At 37.1% G+C, this 25,146-nt stretch overlaps 1 protein-coding gene and 1 pseudogene across 12 annotated transcripts in view; one reads left to right on the top strand and one right to left on the bottom strand.

The window, feature by feature from the left end:
* KTN1 (kinectin 1) overlaps window positions 1–25,146 on the top strand; it is a 117,615-nt gene that overhangs the window by 7,601 nt on the left and 84,868 nt on the right. The gene's annotated exons all lie outside the window — the stretch shown is intronic.
* LOC309626147 (actin-related protein 2/3 complex subunit 1A pseudogene) lies at window positions 11,572–24,132 on the bottom strand (annotated as a pseudogene). Its single transcript has one exon. The product of its transcript is annotated as an actin-related protein 2/3 complex subunit 1A pseudogene (transcript).

The following is a 25,146-nucleotide window of genomic DNA, read 5'->3' as shown; positions in this document are numbered from 1 at the left end:
TGAGCAGGGGCTACTCTTCGTGCGGTGCTTGGGCTTCTCATTGGGGTGGCTTCTTTTGTTGCGGAACATGGGCTCTAGGCGCGCGGCCTTCATTAGTTGTGGCACACGGGCTCAGTAGTTGTGGCTCGCGGGCTCTAGAGTGCAGGCTCATTAGTTGTGGCGCATGGGCTTATTTGCTCCGCGGCATGTGGGATCTTCCCAGACCAGGGCTTGAACCCATGTCCCCTGCGTTGGCAGGCAGATTCTTAACCACTGTGCCACCAGGGAGGTCCCTTAAATTTTTAATATCCATGCACAGGTTGAATTCATTTGTGTGCTTCTGGCCTGTACTTGTTTAGTTTATTGGGAAGTCATGTTCATTTGAAATGTGCTCCGTAATTATTTTACATAGTTTTCCTAACCTGGATATCTCAGGTTGGCTGAACATGATTTCTGTGATGTGAATTTCTCAAGCTTCTCATATAATTTGGTATTTTCATTTCTGGATATAGTTTCAGTTACTGTGGTGTATAATCCCTTTTTGTATCTTTTTTTTTTTTCTGTTTTTGAACACTAAATGGGATCCTTCTGTATGAGTTTATTTGCAACTTCCTTTTTCTCCTCAACTTTATTGTCCAGATATTCTTCCACCATCTTGTATATAGCTCTAATTCATTCACTTTCACTTCTACCTGGAGTTTCATTGTATGTAAATTTGCCGCCTTGTTTATTATCTGTTGATGGGCATTTGGGTAGTTTCCAGTTTTCTTTTGCTATTATAAACAGTTCTGCTATGAATACCTTGTATAGGTCTCTTGGTGCACTTGCATCCTTACTGTCTTTAGTACAGTGTTTTAAAAAACTTTTTTTGTTACTACTTACGATAAGAAATAAATTTTACATTATGAGACTCAATACATTATCAGACGTATACATATGTAACAAAGTTTCTTGGGGAAAAAAACCCCATGTGATGCTACTTCGTTTCATTAAGAATAAGAATGCTAATCAAGACCCACTAAGTTGATTTTTGCTACCCACTAATGTTGAGATTTGCAGTTTGAGTAAATTGTGTCGGACTTTATACCTAGTTGGGAGTGGAATTGCTGAATTGTAGGGGAGGTACATTTTCAGCTTTACTGTAGGTAGCGCTGAGTTGTTTTCCAATATAATTGTACCAGTTTATTCTCCTCACTAGTGTATACATGTGATGGCTCCACATTCTGGCCTATACAGTTGACCCTTGAACAACTTGGGGGGGTTCGGGATGCTGACCTCTGTGCACTTGAAATTCTGCCTATAATTTATAGTTGGCCCTCTGTATCCCCTGTTCCTCTCGATCCATGGTTTGGCATCACAAATTAAACTAACTGCATGTTGTATAGTACTGTAGTATTTACTATTGAAAAAAATCTGTGTATAACACCCTCACATTTCACTCCCGTGTTGTTCAAAAGTCTACTGTACTTGATGTTGGTAAATACTAAAGTTAGACAGCTTGTTGGGTTGAATTGATATCTTGTAGTTGGTGCATTTTTGCTTACTGAGGGGAGATGTCTTTTCAAATGTTTCCTGGCCATTTTTGTTTCCTTTTCTCAGAAATGACTGTTGGGTTTGTCTTTCTTTTTGATAGGACTTCTTTATATGTTCTGAATACTAATTCTCTGTGGATCATGTATCACAAATGTCTTTTCCCATTTTGTGCCTTGTCGTTTTCACTTTTGTATGGTTTCTTTGTTAATAAAAGTTAAACATTTTAATTTAGTTGAATTTCTCAGGATTTTCCTTTTATGGTTTGTACTTTGTGTCTTGTTGAAGAAATCCTTTCCTGCCTCAGGGTTATAAAGGTATTCGTGCATGTTGTCCTATAAAGTTCAATGTTGCCTTTCACAATTGTTTTCCCAGGAATTGATTTTTGTTTCTTCCCTTCTATGCTGCTGTTTTCTTTTCTCCAAAGTTTCACTACTTAGCATTTCAGTTTTTTTTTTTAAGGACTAAAATGTGTAAATTTAGTAGATACTTTGAAGTAAATCTTTGAGTTAGTAGTATTATGTATTGTCCACACCTTGCTTTTAGAGTCATAGGTAAATAATTATGTAAGAATGTTAAGGTATGGATAGTTATCTAGTAAACTTTGAAGTCTTCACTCTCCCCCGACCCCCATATGACATTATAAATTTGTAAATATTTCAGGGATGCCAGTGTTTGCATGTGGTTTTCTTAAGTTGTTATGGACATTTGTTGTGAAGTAGTCTGGTTAGTTATTTTCTTAAAAGTTGCAGCTCTTTGTGCTTGGTATTTTGCAGTTTTACCGTAGTGCACTGTGAGTGTGGACCTATTTCTCTATATCTAACTAATACTCAGAGTATACATATAATCTGAGGAATCAGATTGTCTTCAGTTTTGGAAAATTCTCAGCTATTCAAATATTGCTTTTGTTATTTTTACTTTTCTTCTCTTTTGGTAGACCTATGTTGGAGTCTTTTAGTTTATCCTCTATTTTAATTGCTCTTTCAGTTTTGTTTTTTTTTTCTATGCCTTATACCAGGTGAATTTGGTACAGTGTAGCAATTTACTTTTTTCCTCTGCTACTGTCCAGTTTAGAGTTTATTCTGTCTATTGAGTCTACATGCCAGTATTTACAATTTTCATTTCTTAGATTTGAAATTGCTTTTTCATATATACCTGCCTGTTTCAGTTCTCTGTTTTTGTTTTATAACCGTTGTGCTATTTTATAAAAAAATTCCTTTATCTGACATCTTTAACATGTTCAAATTTTTAAATCTTTGTCAGACTGTTACATAAAACTAATACTATCTGGTGTGAATTCATGTTTTTAGTGGGTTTTTTTTCCCCTCATCATTAGATTTCTTCCTATGTTTTGGATTATTGGTTTATTAAGTTCATTTTAAGTGGAGGTTTTCTTCTTTTTTACGCTTTTCACTCTTAGTGATCATTCCCACCCCCACCTCCAAATTATTTATTTATTTTTTAACCGTTTCTCCCTGGCCCACTCTTCCTCTAGTTGCAAACTAAGTTTGTTCTGGGACAGTTAAAAGAAAAATGCAAGGTGGAAAGAAGTGTTTCTAATATGAAATCATGTACTGAGAAAGAGGGAGATAAGGATGTGTGTGTGTGTGTTTGTGTGCGTGTATGTGTGTGTGTATATATATATAGAGAGAGAGAGAGAGAGCGCACTCATATTTAGAAGAGTATTGAATGAAATCTAAAAAAAATGACAGTTTGTTATGGGGGAGAGGAACATAGTGTAGAAGAGCACAAGGGTACAATTTATGTTCTGAATTTTCCTTTTTCTTTAGACCTGACTTTGGAGCCATGTAAATATTTTGCATAATTATTAAAAATTTTTTTTAGGTCTCTAAAAATTAAAAGTAAAGCAAAACATGAATTTTACGTGTATTCACTTGGTGGACACCAGAGTGAAACTACGCCAAGTGACTTTAAAAGACAATGACTTGGGCTTCCCTGGTGGCACAGTGGTTGAGAATCTGCCTGCCAATGCAGGGGACACGGGTTCGAGCCCTGGTCTGGGAGGATCCCACATGCCGCGGAGCAACTAGGCCCGTGAGCCACAACTACTGAGCCTGCGCGTCTGGAGCCTGTGCTCCGCAACAAGAGAGGCTGCGATAGTGAGAGGTCCGTGCACCGCGATAGAGAGTGGCCCCCGCTTGCCACAACTAGAGAAAGCCCTCGCACAGAAACGAAGACCCAACACAGCCAAAAATAAATAAATAAACAAATGTGGGGTTAAAAAAAAAAAAAGGCAATGACTTGACTGACTCATGATATTCCCCACTGGAATAGACCCTGGGAAGAGAGTGCAGGAAGGATGACAGAGAAGGAAAACAAGTCTTGAACTATTATAATCATAATTTTGGTGGCAGTGTATGCATTGTATTTCAGTACTGTGTAGTGCGTGTGTTGTGGGCTAATTGAAATGAGTGAATATATTGGTTTTGTTGAAAACTGAGACTTTTAGCATTATTTAAAGGAGATGTAGTGTTTTTTTTTTTTTTTAATACTTCTGATGTGGACCATTTTTTAAAGGCTTTATTGAATTTGTTACAATATTGCTTCTGTTTTATGTTTTGGCTTTTTGGCCACAAGGCACGTGGGATCTCAGCTCCCCGACTAGGGATCAAACCCGCACCCCCTGCATTAGAAGGCGAAGTCTTAACCACTGGACTGCCAGGGAAGTCCCATTTTTTTAATTGAAGTATAGTCGATTTACAATGTTGTGTTCATTTCTGCTGTACAGCACAGTGATTCAGTTATACATATATAAACATTCTTTTTTAAAAAATATTCCTTTGTTATGATTTATCCTAGGATATTGAATATAGTTCTCTGTGCTATACAGTAGGACCTTGTTTACCCATTCTGTATATAAAAGCTTACATCTGCTAACTCCAGCCTCCCACTCTTCCCTCCCCCAACCCCCTCCCCCATGGCAACCGCCAGTTTCTTCTCTATGTCTGTGATTGTTTCTGTTTCATAGATAGGTTCATTTGTGTCATATTTTAGATTCCACATATAAGTGATATCATATGATATTTGCCTTTTTCTTTCTGGCTTACTTCACTTAGTGTGATAATTTCAACCTTGTATCCATGTTGCTAAAGCAGATGTAGTGAAATTATGTAAAAACCCTATAGTACTAAATTTGAGTAGAAGCACCTGTATGCACTCATGCAATAATTTAACTTATTAAAATGTATGCATTTTCTGGCCCTGTTGACTTAAAAGGTCTAGAAACAGTGACCAACCCAATAGCACTCTTGATGCTCACATTGTGATCTTTAAATATCCTTTCACAATAAAAGTAAACTAGTGGTCAAAATGGGCATTTTCCAAGTCTAAGGCAGGAAGTGTAGGAGATGAGCCTGCATATATTATCAATAGTACCACAAGCTCAAAGGTTTACAGTAACACACATTTCCACCACCCCCTTAACTGGGTCCTCTGCTACAGGGTTTCACAAAACTGCTATTATGGTGTTGTCCATGGCAGGGGTCTCATCTGAGGTTCAGCTGGGGAAAGATCTGCTTCCAAGTTCATGTGGTTGTTGGCAGCATTCAGTTCCTTGGAGGGTGCCCAACTGAAAGCCTTAGTTTCTTGTTGGCTGTTGTCTGGGAGGCTGTTCTTAGCTCCTTGCCTCATGACCCTCTCCATAGGCAGCTTACAACATGGCAGCTGCTTTCTTCAAAGCCGGTAAGGGAGAGAAAGAGTGTCCTATTAACAGGGGTTACAGTCTTATGTAATATAATTATGTATATGTAATCATTTTTAACATTTTGTCACCTTTGTCATGTTTTACTGATTAGGAGCAAGTCACAGGTCCCACTCATACTTAATGGAGGGGATTGTACAAAGGTGAGAATGCCAGGAGAGCAACTCGAGTGTTTTTTTTTTTTTTCCTAGAATGTCTTGTCAGAAAGCAATAGAGCAACTAAAAAGAGGGTAGTGTCAAAACAACCTAAGAGCCATCCTGAATAAGATCCCATTGGTCAAAAGGGGGACAATTGCATTATATGCAGATGATATGATACTATATATAGAAAACCCTAAAAACTCCACCTAAAAACTACTAAAACTGATAAACGAATTCAGCAAGGTAGCAGGGTATAAGATTAACATACAGAAATTGGTTGCGTTTCTTTACACCAACAATGAAATATCAGAAAGGGAATGTAAAAAAAACAATGCTTTTAAATATCTCAGCCCCAAAAATAAAATACTTAGGAATAAACCTCACCAAGGAGGTGAAAGACTTATACGCTGAGAACTGTAAAACATTAATAAAGGAAATTGAAGATGATACAAAGAAATGGAAAGATATCCCATGCTCTTGGATTGGAAGAATTAATATTGTTAAAATGGTCATACTACTGAAAGCAATCTACAGATTTAATGCGATCCCTATCAAATTATCCATGACCTTTTTCACAGAACTAGAACAAATAATCTTAAGATTCATATGGAACCATAAAAGACCAGAATTGCCAAAGCAATCCTGAAGAAAAAGAACAAATTGGGAGGCATAACCATCCCAGACTTCAGACAATACTACAAAGCATGGTACTGGCACAAAAACAGGTATATGATCAATGGACAGAATAGAGAGCCCAGAAATAAACCCACACACCTACGATCAATTAATCTTCGACAAAGGAGGCCAGAATATACAATGGGAGAGGATTCCCTGGCAGTCCAGTGATTAGAACTCCATGCTTCCACTGTAGGGGGTGCAGGTTTGATCCCTGGTTGGGGAACAAAGATCTCACATGTTGCGCGGAGCAGCCAAAAAAAAAAAAGGAATATACAATGGGAAAAAGTCTCTCCAGCAAGTGGTGTTGGAAAAGTTGGACAGCCACATGTAAATCAAAGAAGTTACAATGTGCCCTCTCACCATACACAAAAATAAACCCAAAATGGCTTAAAGACTTAAACATAAGACGTGATACCATAAAACTCCTAGAAGAGAACATAGGCAAAACATTCTTTGACATAAATTGTACCAATGTTTTCTTAGGTCAGTCTCCCAAGGCAATAGAAATAAAAGCCAAAATAAACAAATGGGACCTAATCAAACTTACAAACTTTTGCATAGCAAAGGAAACCATAAACAAAACAAAAAGACAACCTACAGAATGGGAGAAAATGTTTGCAAATGATGCTACTGACAAGGGATTAATTTCCAAAATATACAAACAGCTCATACAACTTGACAACAAAAAAAAAACAACCCAATCGAAAAATGGGCAGAAGACCTTAATAACATTTCTCCAAAGAAGAAATACAGATGGCCCATAGGCACATGAGAAGATGCTCAACATTGCTAATTATTAGAGAAATGCAAATCAAAACTACAATGAGGTACCACCTCATGCTGGTCAGAATGGCCATCATTAAAAAGTCTACAAATAACAAATGCTGGAGAGTGTGGGGAGAAAAGGGAAGCTTCCTACACCGTTGGTGGGAATGTAAGTTGGTGCAGCCACTATGGAAAACAGAATGGAAGTTCTGCAGAAAACTAAAAATAGAATTACCATATGATCCAGCAGTCCCACTCCTGGGCAGATATTCAGACAAAACTGTAATTCAAAAAGATACAGGATACACATACCCCGATGTTCATAGCAGCACTATTCACAGTAGCCAAGACATGGAAACAACGTGAATGTCTGTCAACAGATGAATGGACAAAGAAGAAGTGGTACATACATACAATGGAATACAACTCAGCCATAAAAAAGAACTAAATAATGCCATTTGCAGCAACATGGATGCAACTAGAGATTATCATACTAAGTGAAGTAAGTCAAAGTGAAAGACAAATACCATATGATATCACTTATATGTGGAATCTAAAATATGACACAAATGAACCTGTCTTGGGAACAGAAACAATCAGGGGCATGGAGAATAGACTGGTGGTTGCCAAGTGGGAGGGGTAGGAGAGGGTTTGATTGGGAGTTTGGGATTAGCAGATGCAAACTGGTATATATAGAATGGATAAACAACAAGGTCCTACTGTATAGCACAGGGAGCTATATTCAATATCCTGTGGTAAACCATAATGGAAAAGAATATGAAAAAGAATGTATATATGTGTGTAACTGAGTCACTTTGCTGTACAGCAGTAATTAACACAACATTGTAATTCAACTGTGCTTCAATAAAAAATAAATTTAAAAAAAGGGGACAATTTGAACATCAGTAAAGAAAATAACTAATGAAACAAGTCAAGTATGTTTAATCCTAGAGTTCGTAATGATGCTAAAACTTAAAAAAATACTTTAGTTGCTTTTGGGCTAACATTATTTTGACAGTTTTGATAAATAAAGAAAAATAAGCATTTATCCTACCTTTCTTATATGAATTGGATCTCAGGGTGACCAAATAAGAGAAGTTTCTTTCTATAGATGTATTCTAATAAAGATTGATAGACTTTGTTTATTATATATTTTTTGGCTGTGTTGGGTCTTCGTTGCTGCGTGCGGGCTTTCTCTAGTAGCTACTCTTCATTGTGGTGCGCGGGCTTCTCATTGCGGTGGCTTCTCTTGTTGTGGAGCACAGGCTCTAGGCGCGCAGGCTTCAGTAGCTGTGGCACGTGGGCTCAGTAGTTGTGGCTCACGGGCTCTAGAGTGCAGGCTTAGTAGTTGTGGCGCACAGGCTTAGTTGCTCCGCGGCATGTGGGATCTTCCTGGACCAGGGCTCGAACCTGTGTCCCTTGCATTGATAGGCGGATTCTTAACCACTGCGCCACCAGGGAAGTCTCAGTGATAGGCTTAGAATATCACCATTTTGCATCTCCTAATGAATAATGTCTAGGCAAAGATCACCAATAGTTGGTAATATCACAAAAAGATATCCAGATATTAGATACATTGTTTTGGGGCTTCCCTGGTGGCGCAGTGGTTGAGAATCTGCCTGCTAATGCAGGGGACACGGGTTCAAGCCCTGGTTTGGGAAGATCCCACATGCCGCAGAGCAACTGGGCCCGTGAGCCACAATTACTGAGCCTGCGCGTCTGGAGCCTGTGCTCCGCAACAATAGAGGCCGCGACAGTGAGAGGCCCGCGCACCGCGATGAAGAGTGGCCCCCGCTTGCCACAACCATAGAAAGCCCTTGCAGAGAATTGAAGACCCAACACAGCCAAAAATAAATAAATAAATTTTTAGATACATTGTTTTGGAAGTATGCCATGCTGTCTGTGCCTTAGTCTTGCCCTCAGGTTATAATCATGAATCTGATCTAGCCTTTAAATTTACCAATTTATAGGAAATAGAAGACAAAACAAAAACAAAACACCAAAAAAACTTGTTAACACTATGGGGATGCCATCAACAAAATTCATACTGAGAATCTTTACAGGACAACTGCCTGGTTTTTCCAACCCAAAATTCTAAGAATTGCAAGAAAGTGAATAATAAAAGATACAGGGATGATGAATGAAAGGAGACAAGAGATAAATACAGTTAAGTCCTCCACATATGAACGAGTTCCATTCTGAGAGTGTGTTCACAAGTCTAATTTGTTCGTAAGTCCAAGTTAGCCTAGGTACCCAACTAACACAATCAGCTATATAATACTGTACTGTAATAGGTTTATAATATTTTTCACACAAAAAAAATTTTTAATCTTACGGTACAGTACCTTGAAAAGTACAGCGGTACAGTACAACAGCTGGCATAAAGGGGCTGGCATCGAGTGAACAGGCAAGAAGAGTTACTGACTGGAGGAGGGAGAGGAGATGGGAGATGGTAGAGCTGAAGGATCGTCAGCAATAGGAGATGGAGGGCAAGCTGCAGTTTCACTCACGCATGATGTTGATGGAACGCACGTTTGCATCTTTGAAAGCTCGCAACTCTGAGGTTCGTATGTAGGGGACTTACTGTATATCAATCAATACAGAATAACTGAAAAAATATCTACACAGCAGTTGGGGAAATGTGAATACTGGCTTGATATTTGATATTAAGGTATTATTGTTAATTTTAAATTTGCTGTGAGCCTGGATTTTTGTCCTCTTTTCTCTCCAGGCTTAGAGCTCCTGTAAAGCTATATAGCTATAGGTAATAGGTTTTCAGCCTGATTCTTTTTTTTTTTTTTAACTTTAAAAAAAATTATTTATTTTTGGCTGCCTTGGGTCTTCGTTGATGCGTGCAGGCTTTCTCTAGCGTGCAGGCTTTCTCTAGCTGCAGCGAGCAGAGGCTTCTCTTCGTTGCAGTGTGTGGGCTTCTCATTGCAATGGCTTCTCTTGTTGCGGAGAATGGGCTCTGGGGTGCTCGGGCTTCAGTAGTTGTGGCTCGCGGGCTCTAGAGCACAGGCTCAGTAGCTGTGGTGCATGGGCTCAGTTGCTCCGCTGTGGCATGTGGGATCTTCCTGGACCAGGGATTGAACACGTGTCCCTTGCATTGGCAGGCATATTCTTAACCACTGTGCCACCAGGGAAGTACCCAGCCTGATTCTTTTTCATACATCTTCTTTCTCCCCCCACCCCCCGACCCAAGCTGTGCAAATTCTATTCCCATCCCCACCTCTTGGTGTCAAGCAGCAAACCTGGTTCTGTTCTGTTGCTGTTACCTGTGGGAGCTGAACTTCTCTGACCATTTGCCTGCTATAGAGTCAGTATCCAGCCATCTTTCTCATTCTTTATTCCCTGTGCTCCATTTTAGGTACTGTATGGTTTATTCTTTTGAATTTTTATTGTTTCTAACTCAGAGACATATTTATCTTCATTTTGGGTTCAGCCATATCTTTTTGATAATCTTATTTTTCATCCATTGTTATGTTTTTAATTGAAGTATAGTTGATTTATAATGTGTTAGTTTCTAGTGTACAGCAAAGTGATTCAGTTATACATATATACTTTTTTATATTCTTTTTCATTGTGGTTTATCACAGGATATTGAATATAGTTCCCTGTGCTATACAGTAGGACCTTGTTTGTTTTTTTCTTTTTTATTGATGTATAGTTGATGTACAATAAGATATAATTTACAGGTACATAATATAGTGATATACAATTTTTTTTTTTCTCTCAATCCCAAACTTCCTAACTATCCCTCCCCGACACCCTTCCCCCCGGTAACCATAAGTTTGTTCTCTGAGTCTGTGAGTCTGTTTCTGTTTTGTAATAAGTTCATTTGTATCATTTTTTTTTAGATTCCACATATAAATGATATCATATGATTTCTCTTTCTCTGTATGACTTAATTCACTCAGTATGACAATCTCTAGGTCCATCCATGTTGCTGCAAATGGCATTATTTTAGTCCTTTTAATGGCTAATAGTCCATTGTATATATGTACCACAGCTTCTTTTCATTCCTCTGTCGATGGTCATCCATGATTTTAAGTGTTTGGAATAGAAGCATCCTTATTGGAAATCTTCATCTCTTCATTTCTACCTATTATAATCTTGTTTTTGAAGCGCAACTTAGTTTATCCTGAGTGCTCTTGTTTAGTGATCTATTCTCTTTCTTTGCTCAGATCTGCTCTCTTTTAACCTTTTCTTTAAAATTATTTTTTATTTTTATTTTTTTTTTTATTTTGGCCATGCTGTGTGCCTTGTGGGATCTCACTTCCCCCACCAGGGATTGAACCCGTGCCATTGTAGTGAAAGTGCTGAATCCTAACCACTAGACCACCAGGGAACTCCCTGCCCTCTTTTAATGTTGTTGGGTGTTTTTCAACTCTATAGAACAAATCTGATTTTAGTATCACACTAATTTGTTACGACTACAATCAATTAAAATCCTAAAGCCTTGAAGTATGATTCTTGTTGCTGCTAGTTCATCTCACTCATCCTATGTTTCTTTAGTCTGTTTTGGAGTACAGGTATCCCTTGCTAGTCCAACTCAGGCTGGGTAATTTTTTTCTTTTTTGAGGTAGCACTGGTATCCCTTGCTGTCTGAACTCTTGTTGTTTATTGTTCCAAACTTGGGAATCAAATATACGTATCCTTTGTTTAATGACTTGAATTCATTCTTGAAAACTCCGCTAAGTGAAAAGCCATTACATGAAAACATATTTTCTTTAATTTTTTCCTACAGATAAACTTTATTTATTTATTTTTAAAAATTATTTATTTATTTATTTATTTATGGCTGTGTTGGGTCTTTGTTTCTGTGCAAGGGCTTTCTCTAGTTGCGGCAAGCGGGGGCCACTCTTCATCGCGGTGCGCGGGCCTCTCACTGTCGCGGCCTCTCTTGTTGCAGAGCACAGGCTCCAGACGCGCAGGCTCAGTAGTTGTGGCTCACGGGCCTAGTTGCTCCGCGGCATGTGGGATCTTCCCAGACCAGGGCTCGAACCCGTGTCCCCTGCATTGGCAGGCAGATTCTCAACCACTGCGCCACCAGGGAAGCCCAAACTTTATTTATTTAATTGAAGTATAGTTGATTTACAATGTTTCAGGTGTATAGCAAAGTGTGATTCAATTTTATATATATATATATAATATATGTATTATATATTTTTATATATATAAATTTTAAGATTCTTTTCCATTATAGGTTATTATAAGATATTGAATATAGTTTCCTGTGTTATACAGTAGGTTCTTGTTATGTGTTTTTATTAGTAGTGTGTATCTGTTAAAGCATATTTTCATTCATTTTTAATGGGAAATTATGCTGTGTTGTATCTCAACCAATTTTTACACAAAGGAAAATATTAATCTAGCAATGAAGATGAGTTTATACAAGTGTAAGCAACACTTTGAAAGTAAATAAATACACTTGATCTTAAAATATAATGTGATAGGGACTTCCCTGGTGGCACAGTGGTTAACAATCCGCCTGCCAGTGCAGGGGACACGGGTTTGAGCCCTGGTCCGGGAAGATCCCACATGCCGTGGAGCAATTAAGCCCATGTGCCACAACTACTGAGACTGCGCTCTAGAGCCCATAAGTCACAATTACTGAGCCCACGTGCTGCAGCTACTGAAGCCTGCGCGCCTAGAACCCGTGCTCCACCATAGGAGAAGCCACCGCAATGAGAAGCCTGTGCACCGCAACGAAGAGTAGCCCCCGCTCGCCGCAACTAGAGAAAGCTTGCGTGTAGCAACGAAGACCCAATGCAGCCAAAAATAAATAATTAAATTTATTTTTTTAAAAAATGTAATGTGGTAAAATGAAGGTGTATTGTATTATACTTGCCAAAGGAGGAAGAGAAAACTTGGTTGTGGTGGTGGTTTATGAAGTGTAATTCTTTGGAAAGCCTATTCTTTATTCTTATTATACCATTTTTTCCCCCAATTTCAACCTTTCTGGAGCTCAGGGTTATCTTACATTCAGTCTGCACTTAAAAGTCAAATTGTGGTACAGATAAGCACCTTTAGTGGAATAAAGGCCAAACACAAGTCCTTTAAGCAATGTGGAAATAGAATACAGGCAGAAAATACTGAAGAGTTGTAGGAGATGATAGCTTTGCATCCCTCTTGCTTGGCATTATGTGCACAAAGCACATGTTCTCACTTCATCCAAATATGTGCAGTACATCAATACCTATGATGTGTTCCAACTGGATACCATTGTATTGATGAAATTGTTGAGTGTGTCTTTAGCTGAAATTATAATGTTGAAATTTTTATTCTTCATAGAATATTTATTTTATGTGTATTTTAGGCAAATAATAACTAATGTTTAAAAAAGTCGTTTGAAAAGTAGTACTTTTCAAGGGTCATTTGATGAAAACCAGTTAACTGAACGATTATATGAGGTAGGTCTGTAGATTGTAATAATATGGTATCCCTCCTTATCTGAGATAGCTATTGGAATTCCTGCTGTTCCAGCTAGGGAGCTGAAAGAGTTTGGTAGCAAAGGATAAATAAAAATCTTATTTTATGAAACATTTTTAGTTGGTTTGTCCTTTGTTATCCTATTCTGAGTTCAGCACATCTTTGTAAACTGGCAAGCTTGTCGTATTATCAGGGTAATGGATGGATTAAAATGTGACTAAGGTCAGGCAAAGAACAGAGTCTGATACATAATAATACTCTTTCTAAACTATTAATTGGCAACTTTGGGATATGATTATTTAACCTATTAAATATTCTCTGATTTCTACTACTCTGTCTTGTTTCCAAGGATAGCTTGTATACATTATCAAGTGTTTTGCCAAAATCAGACATTCTAATTTTTCCTAATTTAATAAACCTTTTATTAAAAAAAAAAAAGACAGTGAAATGACTTGTTATAGTGAATGACTTTCGATGCTCCTAAATTTTTTAGTTAGTGACATTGTCTGGATTTACACACAGTGAATTCACCAATTTTAATTTGATTGCTTTCTGCTATTTTTAGTATATGATAGCTTTTACTTTTACTTTTTTTTTTTTTAACCTCTTCAGGCATCTTCTAATAGTGGGAAAAGCAGAAGTCTTTCAGGGATCTTGAAATGTAGGATCCTGGCAGCTGTGTACTGTCTGTTGAAGGCAGTACTGTATCTGTCTTTGCATGGTTCTTGAGGTTGTGTAAATATGGTTTCTAAGCACAGTGTTCAGAGCAAGATGGCTATAGGATAAGGACCTCTACTTGTGACTGTACTTCATTTTTTTCTAGCTTTATTGAGGTATAATTGACATAACATGGTGTAAGTTTATTAGTAGCTTTGAAGTTTATAATACATTATTGTTGATTGTAATCACTGCTGCGCATTAGATCTCCAGGACTTTTTAATGTGCTAGTTGCAAGTTTGTACCCTCAAAAAACATCTCCCCAAAGCCCCAGGTAACCACCACTCTTCTCTGTTACTATGTATTCAAGATTCCACATGTGGTATCATACAGTATTTGTCTTTCTTTGTCTTATTTAGCATAATGCCCTCAAAGTCTGTCCATGATATTGCAAATGGTAGGATTTTCTTCTTTCTCATGGCCATATAATATTCCATCGTATATATGTATCACACTTTTTAAATCTGTTCATCTGTCAGTGAACTCTTAGGTTGTTTCCATGTCTTGGCTATTGTAAATAATGCTGCAGTGACCATGGATATCATGTTGGAGATATCTCTTCTAGATACTGATTTCATTTCCACTGCATATTTACCCAGTGGAATTGGGTTTGCTGGATTATATGGTAGTTCTATTTTTAATTTTTTGAGGAACCTCCATACTGTTTTCCACAGTGCCGCACCAATTTACAGTCCCACCAACAGTACACAGAGGTTTTCTTTTCTCCATATCCTTGCCTGCACTTGTTATCTCTTGTCTTTTTGATGATAGCCATTCTAACAGGTGTAAGGTGATATCTTATTGTAGTTTTGACCTTTGCATTTTCCCCATGATCAGTGATATTGAGCACCTTTTCATGTACTTGTTGGCCTTCTTTGGAAGAATGTCTATTTGGGTCCTTTGCCCATTTAAAAAAATATATATTTTTTGGCTTTTGAGTTGTATGAATTTCTTATATATTTTAGATATTAATCCTTTGTCTGGCATATGGTTTGCAAATATTTTCTTCCATTCTGTAGGTTGCCTTTTAATTTTGTTGATCATTTCTTTGCTGTGTAGAAGCTTTTTAGTTTGATGTAGTCCCACTTGTCTATTTTTGTTTTTGTTGCATATGATTTTGGTGTCATACACTGAAAAATCACTGCCAAGACCAATGTCAAGGAGCTTTTCCCCAGTGTTTTCTTCTAGGAGGTTTATGGTTTCAGGTCTTACATTTACGTGTTTAATCCATTGTGAATTAATTTTTGAGTGTTGTAAAATAGGGTTCCAGTTTAATTTTTTTGTGTGTGAATATTCAGTTTTCCCAGCACCATTTATTAAAGAGACAGTCTTTTCCCCATTGTGTATTCTTGGCTCCCATGTCAAATATTAGTTCACTGTGTATGTGTGGATTTATTTCTGGGTTCTTGATTCTGTTCCATTGGTTTGTCTGTTTCTATGCCACTACCATACTGTTTTGATTAACTATATCTTTGGAGTATAATTTGAAATAAGAACATGTGATGATTTCAGCTTTTTTCTTTCTCAAGTTTGCTTTGCCTATTTGGGGTGTTTTGTGGTTCCATATGAGTTTTAGGATTGTTTTTCTTTTTCTGTAAAAAATGCCATTGGAATTGTGATAGGGATTGCACTGAATCTATAGCTGTATGACTTTGGGTAGTGTGGACATTTAACAGTATTAAAATTCTTTTGGTCCATGAACACACAATATGTTTTCACACAATATCTTTCCATTTATTTGTATCATCTTCAGTTTCTTTCATTGTCTTACAGTTTTCAGTGTACAGGTCTTTCACCTCCTTGGTTGCATTTATTCCTAAGTATTGTTTTTGGTGCTATATTTTAGGTTTCTAATAACTGATCACCTTTGAACCTCTTAAGTCATATTTCTGTTGTTTGAAAGGGAGTCTTGGCAATCACAAATTTTGAAGGCTCACTGTATTTCAATTTTGTAACTAGGTAATTTATAAACCAACTTTAAGAATGTGGGAATTCATTTGGTGTAATTCCAGAGATGAGATTTTTTTCTTGGGTATTGTTCTTAGATTAACTTCTCTCACTGTTTTTTGCTTAGGTTGCTTATTGGGAACAATATCAAGAATGGAACCAACAGCAAAAAAAAAATTTTTTTTTAATTTTTGGTGGGGGCTGCTGTTGTAGGTTTAAATGTTAAAATACAAAGTGTGTACTTATTTCCAATTAATGGTAATTTTATCAGGACTTTTTGATTTTTATTTTTCCGTTATATACTTCTTTTGCAGCTTCAAGAATGTTATAATGAAGCCCATATTATGATAAAAAGTCCCTGAGTTTGTGTTTCACAGTACTGGTGGACACAAATGGGATTGATGTATACTATATTTATGAAGGTTTATTTTGAAAGAAAATCCATAATCATAAGGACTACCTGTATAAAGCTATTTATGTTAATGAAGTAAACTTTTTTTTCTTCCCAGATTCATGCTGGTTGTCTTTTAGCCAGTTAAAATCTGACAGTGCTATGTGTTGAGCACTGACTGTGTTGGGCTTGAAGGGTATTTGGGAGAGAACATACAGATCAGTAGGAGAGTCACTGATATGGCATGTTAAATTTCAGTAGTATAAAGCAAACCTTGCATAACAAGTACATAAAAATCTTTAGTGAATTTTTTTTAAACCATAATTTTCAAGGTACAATTTCAGTAGAAGTTGACTACATAAGATTATGAGTATAAAAGCAAATGCTGCTTGATTTCAGTGAATGGGGATGGGAAAATTTCTTACTATTTTAAGATTCTTTAACTTCACCATGGGTTAATAATTTATTAACAGAGGTAATGTTTCAGAAAAAAATAGGAAAATGAAAATATATAAGTAGTTTCCTACCTTATTTTACTATCCTTATTTGTATATACTTTCATTTTGAATATGTATAAGATTTTGCTGTTTATTCACAATTTTGTTGTTTGTGTAGACTTTGTGTCTCTTTGCTTTCTCTTAAATAGCAGAGTTAGGAGTTTGTGGAATACTGTTAAAATAAAAATTGAAATTTAGACTGTAGAAGTGTAGAACTTGAAATGTAGACTTCAGAATAGATTGTATAGTCTTAGAAAAGATAATCAGGATTTTACTGTTATTTAATTGGTGTACTTATTGATGTAAGTGAATATTCCAATATTTTGCTGGATCTGGAATTCTGTGTTAGTGGTCATTGTTTTTATGGAGATTTTATTCCATTATCCTTTGGCTTCTATTGCTGAGTAATATATAAGTCTAATTTTATTCTGTTATAGGTAATTTTTTCTATGTTGCTTTTAAGACCTGCTTGCATCTTTTGAGTTATATAATTTTACTACACATATATTTAGGTTTGTTTCTTATTTATGCTGTTCAGATTTTGTTGCCCTTTTGGAATTGAAAAATTTATATCTTTTCAGCAGTTTTTGAAAAGTCTTTGCCATTTTGTCATCAAATATTACCTTTCTTGATTCTTTGCTCTCCTTGAATTCCCATTTGATTTATTGGACCTTCTCATTCTTTCCTTCATGTCTATTAGTTTTTCTTTCATGTTTTCCCTAATGTATTCCTTTGTGCTGCATGCCAGTTTTTATAAGCTCTATCTTTCTGTTTGATAATTCTTCAGCTGTGTATAATTATCAGTTCATTTAGTTTTTAATGTCTGCATGTCTGTGTATGCACATATGTGTGTGGATGCTTATACACAATTTACAGTTTCTTTTCTACCTTCTGGTCTTTTATATGAGTATTTTATTCTTTCTCCATATGTGTGATTTAATTTATGCTTCTAATAGCTGAAAAAATTATTTTTTATAGTCGTCCACATTATTCTATTTGGAATTCTTGGGGATATAATCCCTGTTTGTATCTTTGATTTTTTTCACTTTCTATTGTAAGTTCACCTTCAAGAGGAGTGTATCTGAAAATACTGTACTGTTCAGGCCAGACTGGGTAGAAGGAATTATTTTCCAGAGTCTTTCATGGCCTTGGAGCCATTTTTGTGTTAATATTTTTGGTAGAAACATTGGGGGTGTTCTGGACTGGCAGAGACTGTAGACGTGAATTTAAGAATCCATGGTTATGAATTTTTTTTTTTAAGGGTCAAAAATCAGAATTTATTTGGAGATGTCACTTGCAAACTGTTTTACATCGACCTCTTTTTTATTTTCTGGTTGTATTTTATTTATTTGTTTACTTTAAATTTGATTTTTTAAAATTGAAATATAGTTGATTTACAGTGATTCAGGTGATCACAGCAAAGTGATCCAGTTATGCATATATATACACACATATAATTTTTCATATTCTTTTGTTTTACTTTATTACAAAATATCAAATATAGTTTCTTATGTTATACAGTAGCACCGTGTTGTTTATCTATTCTATATATAATAGTTTGTGTCTGCTAATCTCAAGCTCCCAGTCCATCCCTCCCCTGTACCCTCCTCCCCCTTGGCAACCACAAGTCTGTTTTCTATGTCCGCGATTCTTTTTCTGTTTTGTAGATAAGTTGGTTTGTGTCATGTTTTAGATTCCACATATAAATGATATCATATGGTATTTGTCTTTCTCTGTCTGACTTAATTCACTTAGTATGAGAATCTCTGGGTCCATCCATGTTGCTGCAAATGGCATTATTTCATTCTTTTTTATGGCCGAGTAGTATTCCATTGTATATATATATATACCACATCTTCTCTATCTGTTCATCTGTTGATGGACATTTAGGTTGTTCCCATGTCTTGGCTATTGTAAATAGTGCTATTATCATTGGGGTGCATATATCTTTTTGAATTATAGTTTTCTCTGAATATATGCCCAAGAGTGGGATTGCAGGCTCATGTGGCAACTCTATTTTTAGTTTTTCTTTTTCATTTCTGATTTTATTCATTTGGGCCCTCTCCCTTTTTTTCTTGATGCATCTGGTTAAAAGTTTAATAATTTTGTTTATCTTTTCAAAGAACCAGCTTTTACTTTCATTGATCTTTTCCATTTTTTTTAAGTCTATATTTCATTTATTTCTGCTCTGATCTTCGGTTTCTTTCCTTCTACTAACTTTGGCTTTGTTTGTTCCTCTTTCTCTAGTTGGTTTAGGCTTAATGTTAGGTTGTTTATTTGAGAATTTTCTACTTTCCCTAGGTAAGCTTTATTGCTACATACTTAGAACTGCCTTTGCTACATCTCATAGGTTTTGGACTGTTGTGTTTTCATTTTCATTTGTCTCTAGGTATTTTTTAAATTTCCTCTTTGATTTCTTCAGTGATCCATTGGTTGTTTAGTAGCATATTGTTGAGCCTCTGCGTGTTTGTGGTTTTTACAGTTTTTTTCTTGTACTTGATTTCTAGTCTCATAGCATTGTGGTCAGAAAAGATGCTTGATATGGTTTCAGTTTTCTTAAATTTACCAAGGCTCATTTTGTGGGCTACCACGTGGTCTGTCCTGGAGAATGTTCCATGTGTGCTTGAAAAGGATGTGTATTCTGCTGCTTTCAGGTGGAATACTCTATAAATATCAACTAAGTCCATTTAGTCTAATAATGTGTTATTTAAGGCCTGTGTTTCCTTATTGATTTTCTGTCTGGATGATCTGTCCATTGATATGAGTGGGGTGTTAAAAGTCTCCTACTCTTGCTGTGTTACTGTTTATTTCTCCTTTTATGTCTGTTAATATTTGCTTTATATATTGAGGTGCTCCTGTGTTGGGTGCATATATATTTACAAATGTAATATTTTCTTGGATTGATGCCTTGATCATTACGTAGTGTTCTTCTCTGTCTCTTGTAACAGTCTTTATTTTAAAGTCTGTTTTGTCTCGTGTAAGTATTGATACTCTGGCTTTCTTTTGATTTCCATTTGTGTGTAATATCTTTTTCCATCCCCTCGGTTTTAGTCTGATTGTGTCTCTGGATCTGAAGTGAGTCTCTTGTAGGCAGCAGATATATGTGGGTCTTGATTTTGTATCCATGCAGCCAGTCTTTGTCTTTTGGTTGGAACATTTAGTCTGTTTACATTTAAGGTAATTATTGATATGTATGTTCTTATTGCCATTTTGTTAATTGTTTTGGGTTATGTTTTTGTAGGTTTTTTCCCCCCTCTTTTTTTGTTATCTTGTGTTGTGATTTGATAACTATCTTTCATGTTATGTTTGAATTCCTTTTCCTTTTTTGTGTGTATATCTATTGTAGGTTTTTGGTTTGTAGCTAACCATGAGGTTCTTGTATAGCAGTGTATATGTGTATGTGTATATGTGTATGTATATATATGTATATATATATATGACTGTTTTATGTTGCTGATCTCTTAATTTTAAATGCATTTAAAATGCCCTGCATTTGTACTCTCTCCCTCCAGTGATTACTATTTTTGATAACATAGTTTACATCTAATTTTTTTGTGTATCCATTAACTGCTTATGTGGATATAGATGATTTTACTACTTCAGTCTTTTAATTAAACCTCCTTACTGGCATTGTGTATGGATGATTTCCTATCTTTATGTTTGCCTTTACCGGTGAGCTTTTTCAGTCTATAATTTTCTTGTTTCTTGTTGTGGCCTTTTCTTTTTTGCCCAGAGAAGTTCCTTTAACATTTTTTGTAAAGTGGGTTTGGTGGTGCTGACTTCTTTTAGCTTTTGCTTGTCTGGAAAGCTTTTGATTTCTCCGTCAAATCTGAAAGAGAGCCTTGCTGGGCAGACTATTCTTGGTTGTAGGTTTTTCCCTTTTGTCACTTTAAGTATATCATACCACTCTTTTCTGGACTGCAGAGCTTCTACTGAAAAATCAGCTGATAGCCTTACGGGAGTTCCCTTGTGTGTTATTTGTTGCTTTTCCCGTATAGCTTTAGTATTCTCTGTTTATCTTTGATTTTTGTCATTTTGATTACAATCTGTCTCTGTATGTTCCTCTTTGGGTTAATACTGTACTGTATATGTATTTATTGGATATCTTTTTTCCCCCTAGGAATCTTCTAAACGTGTCCTTTAACCTTTCTCTCTCAGGTTCATCTTTTTTTTTTTTTTTTTCACGTTCAGTATTTTTATTTAATTTTTTAGCAGACAGTTTACATACCACCCCCACCCTTTCCCTTAAGTTAGTGTGACAATTTTCCATGATAAGCTGCTTAAAGAGAAGCTTTGGTCAAGAATGGAATGAAATAGCAAAACAAAAATAAAACCTAAATCACTGCTGCTTTTAAAAAACCAACACTTTCACTAATTATCCTCAAACAAAACACACAACAAGGTTTGCGCCATATGTGTCTTCAGTGTTTCCTGGCGGCTGGCTCTCCTCCCCATCATGCGAATGGCAGAGCTGCCCAGTGCAGCCTGTCCGTCCTCATGCTGGATCTGGGAGGCTTGCTCAGCTTCCCATTATCCGAAGGCCCTGGATAGAAAACTCTAAGATCTTGAAATCCCAAATGGTCATGGCTCCGTCGATGCCAGTAATGCAAAATTTGCGACAATCTTGCTTGTCCACCTCATGAATAGACACTTGAGTGATGCTGCTCTGGTGCAGCATCCCAGGGCCGTGTTGCGGTTCTCGGTTGTGGCCCGCTTGTCCATGTTGCGGAAGTGCTCCATGGCCGACATGTTGTGCTGGATGCTCTGTTTTGGGATGTCTAGGTTGGAGACGAAGGTCAAGCAGCCACGGTCGTCGTAGTTTAAGAGCGTGGGGCAGCAGTCATGGCCAGCAGCCACTACGCTGTTCTCCAAGATGAAGGACACACTCAGGAGGGGCAGGAACTCTGTCTCAGAGTTGAGACCTGCATACTTTTTGAGGCATCAGCAACGGACACGGTGCTGTTGTGGCTGACCCAGGCCAGGAGGCTCCTGCTGGCGGAGAAGCTGACCCCATGCACCCAGCCGCCAGTGCCACTGCCACCAAAGGCTGACATCAGCTGACCAAAAGACATCTTGCTGCCCCAGGGTGTACTGGCTGGCTTCTCATCCACTTTTTTAATGTAGGTAGAAAACACTCTGCATTTGAAATCACAGGATCCTGCTGCCAGCAAGACATTGTTGGGATGCCAATCCAAGCTGAGGACTGTGGAGTGAATGGGTTTTTTAATGTGCTTGCTTACCCACCAGTCATTTTTGGACTCGAAATAACAAACAGAAATGAGTCATGCTCCACTGCCCACAGCAAATTTGTTCTGTAGCGGGGACCACTTGACAGAAGTGGCTGCATCGTTAATTCTCAGGATCACCAGGGTCGGCTTCCAGATACCATCTTTCTGATTCCAGACGTAGGCATTGCGGTCAGCCCCGCAAGTGACCATGAGGTCACTCTTGGGAGCGCAGTCGATACCTGTGATGTGTCCATTGTGCTCCTTGAGTTCATGAATTTTCACCCACTGGCTCTCATCTTCTTATAGATGTGGACTTCGTGGTTATTGGGGCTAAGGGCAATCTGGGTACGATACCTGTTTCAGGCATGACAGGTAATTGGCTCTAGTAAAAATTGATGCAGGGACATTATTCTTAGTGTTTTCAAAGGACAGAAAGCTGGGGGTCGGGGCCATCCGGACAGGCTCGGAGCGTGGAATTCGTGGACTCTGGTCAGTCGATGCAAACAGGCTCCGGCCAGGTTCATCTTTTTCTCACATTTCAGGTGATGTTTGTAAGTTAAGGCTACCAGACCTTTGTCTTTTTTGAGTTAGTCACTTATTTTTTCCCATGAAGTCTTTACAATGTTTTCTAGTCAGATTTTCCAGTTTTTTCCTTTATGGCTCTGGGTTTTACATGAGACATAGAAAAAGCCTTTTACAAAGCAAAATTATTTTAGATTGAAAGAAATACATTTGTTTTCTAGTTTTTTCATGGTTTAAATTTTTAACCTTTAAAACTTTGATCCATACATAATTGAAGTAGGTGCTGAATTTCCCTCTGAAATGGCTGTCATTTGTGCTGATACTATTTATTAAATAATCCATAGATTTACTTACTGATTTGAAATAGCTCTCTGATTATATAGTAAATTTTTCACACATATTTGGGGCTTTTTATGTTGCATTTGTTTGACAGTTCTTGGGCAAGATGTAAAGATTCTTGTTTTATGGTGAAGCTTTTCCAATAGCTCCCTTAGAGTTTTTTTGGATAGTATTTGACGTTTTTGTCTTGTCATTTACATTTCATGTTTAGTTTGTGAAATGATCTTAAGTATTATGTGTTTTTTAGGAATAGGCAAGAATAAATATAACATTTTATTATTTTAGCACTTTTATTGTTGAGTGACCTACGGTGATGTACTTAAGAGTTATTTTATCAGCCTATTACGTTTAACTTTTAACACCCTAGCAAAACTTTCGTAAAGGATGATAGGGTTTGAAGTAGGTTTTCTGTTTGTTGATAAATTTCATTGGTATCATACATTACTAGGACTGCCTTGTTGTAGTGGGATTGGACATAGATGAGGAGGTTAGGGCACTTAGAGGGCCTCAAGGAGAAGTTACAGGAGGAAAAGATTTTGGATCACAACTAGGAAGAATATTCTAATGTCTTTGTAAAAGGAGCTTATGGGAGATGCTTATTCTTGATAAGCATAGGCTCACTGACCATTCAGCTGGGTCCAGTCTTAGAATTAGATGGCCCTTTCCAACCCAGAGACCTTGTGAAAAAGTAAAGGTAGGTCAAGACTAGATTTTAGGGGAAGGCAGTCTTGTGTATATGGTATAGCTATTTAACAATTACATCATTGGTGTGAATTTCATGTTTTAATGTTAATTTTTGAGCGGTGTTAATTTTTGAACAATTTTTTTTTTAACTTTGGGTATTTATTTATTTATTTATTTATTTATGGCTGTGTTGGGTCTTCGTTTCTGTGCGAGGGCTTTTTCTAGTTGTGGCAAGTGGGAGCCACTCTTCATCGCGGTGCGCGGGCCTTTCACTGTCGTGGCCTTTCTTGTTGCGGGGCACAGGCTCCAGACGCGCAGGCTCAGTAGTTGTGGCTCACGGGCCTAGTTGCTCCGCGGCATGTGGAATCTTCCCAGACCAGGGCTCGAACCCGTGTCCCCTGCATTAGCAGGCAGATTCTCAACCACTGCACCACCAGGGAAGCCCTATTCCTGTATTCTTGAACTTGACATGTGATTTCATAATTTACAGATTTCGTCCAAGCTAGAAACATAGGAGTTGTCTTAGACTCCTTCCTCACTTTCACCATGCTCTTTTTTTTTTTTTTTGGGGTCACGCCAATTGGCATGTGGGATCATCTTGGTTCCCCGACCAGGGATTGAACCTGCGCCCCCTGCATTGGAAGCACAGAGTCTTAACCACTGGACTGCCAGGGAAGTCCCTCACCGTGCTCTAATAGTTGCCTTGTCCTCTATCTGCATTGACTTAATTCACTCTCATCAGATCTATTTAGCCTATTGAAATAGTCATTTTAATTGGTGTCTTTGCACCTATGTTAACCTATCCATTGGATTTTAAATTTTGATTGTAATTTTTATTTGTAGAAGTCCTAATTGATTCGTATCTACCCAGTTACTTTTGGTAGTTTCTGTTCTTTGCTCATTTTCCCAGTTACCTCTTCTTTATGTGTGTAGGTTATAATCTATATCTGTTAATTCCAGCATCTTGAATCTTTAGGGATGTGATTCCTTAGTTTATTTTTGTTGCCTCTTGCTCATGGTGGCTTATCTCATGTTCTGTCATTTTGTGTTGTGGGTTCTTATCTGGATGACAGTCTTCTTTGGAAATCTTGAGGTTCCTGGCTTGAGGGAGCAATATACCAAAGAAGATGTGCATTCACTTCTGCCACATGCACTATGGGCACCACCAACTTGGAACCACTTAAATTTTTTGTCTTGGCATTTCCAAGATCATGTTAAGTAGTTTGGACTTTAGACCTATGTAAGAAGAGACCCCTGGAGCCAAGGCAGAATTGGGACCAAAAGTCAAGACTCTTGACTTTATTTTAGTGATTTATTATATTGCTGTTTATCAATCTTAAAATTCATTTTTTTTCAGGATATATCAGGAATATGATATGCATACTTTATTTGAAGGTTAGTGACACCATAACGCTTAATCTTACATTTTACCAAGAAGGGTTCAGAAAATACTGTAGATAACTTATGTTGTGTAATGGAAATCTGATTAAGTGATACTTGTCCATGAATATACTTTTTATCAATGTATGGTACTTCCATAAATAAAGTTTTCCTTAAAAAGATTAACTTGAACAT

Source organism: Balaenoptera borealis, assembly GCF_965194805.1.
Source record: "Balaenoptera borealis genome assembly, chromosome: 3".
Classification (NCBI taxonomy): domain Eukaryota; kingdom Metazoa; phylum Chordata; class Mammalia; order Artiodactyla; family Balaenopteridae; genus Balaenoptera; species Balaenoptera borealis.
Note: the sequence above shows the minus strand (reverse complement) of the source record. Positions and strands in the feature narration are given on the sequence as shown.